Source organism: Neofelis nebulosa, chromosome 2, assembly GCF_028018385.1.
Source record: "Neofelis nebulosa isolate mNeoNeb1 chromosome 2, mNeoNeb1.pri, whole genome shotgun sequence".
In the NCBI taxonomy this organism is placed as follows: domain Eukaryota; kingdom Metazoa; phylum Chordata; class Mammalia; order Carnivora; family Felidae; genus Neofelis; species Neofelis nebulosa.
In genome coordinates, this window is record NC_080783.1 from 98,821,450 (window position 1) to 98,822,453 (window position 1,004).

The window sequence follows — 1,004 nt, forward strand, 5'->3', positions numbered from 1 at the left end:
GAATGTAAACTACCAGCTCCCAACATGTCATAGCCACCATTTGCCACTGCCAGCCACCTATGGATTTCCTATAAGCAGGGTTCATTCATTGTGAAAATTAGGTAATTGAAACAATCTATCTGCTTCAGACTGCTGGCTTTAGGGGTGGTGCTTGCCTGTTGCCATGACAAGTAATTTGCAGAGTGAGATTTTAGCCACAATAACTCATTAAACAGTATGTTGTTGTACTGTTCTGTTTATCAGGAAGACAGGAATGTTTTAAAGATAAAATTATTTATTTATTTTTATTGGCTACTGGAGATGATAAAGCAACCTCCTGCCAATTAGTATTCTAGCCAGCCCCCTTTTATTCGGCATTATGATCATCTCCCTTGCTGCAAAGTAAGATATGATAAAAGAGTGCAACTCTGTTGGTGGTGGTCATCTGGAATTCCTCAGTCATACCTTCTGGATGGCAGGATATTGATTATAGTGCAGGTCTTGAAGGGATGAAATCAGAGCAGGTGGGAAATCCATAGCTGTGTTGCTTTGCAAATTTGCATGTGGCTTCTTCATCCAGGGGTTAATTATATTTCAGTATCTTTCTAATTAGAAAGAAAAGTCTTAAAACAACAGTGATGCAGGCTTGGGAAAATTTTTTTTGTCTGCGTTTTATAGGATTAAAAGGAATCAGCAAAACCAGAGAGATCAGTAGAGGGTATGAACTCTGTGAAGGCTGGGGCCCCCACTCCTTTTGGTCTCTTCCTTGTCTTGAGTCTGGAAGAGTTTGTGGCCCATCAGATGCACTTGATAAATATTTTCTGAACAAATGAATGAATGAATGAATGAATGAAACTACTCTCTCCCATTTCACTTCAGACATATGGGATTTTAGTGTCCTTCCCTTTTTCCTTAGCATCAAAACCTGCTCTTCCAACTCCATTTGTATTTAAGCACAATTCCCTGCAACCTGTTCCATGAAAAAAGGGTTATACTATGTTCACATAATTTTGGGAAACCGTGCA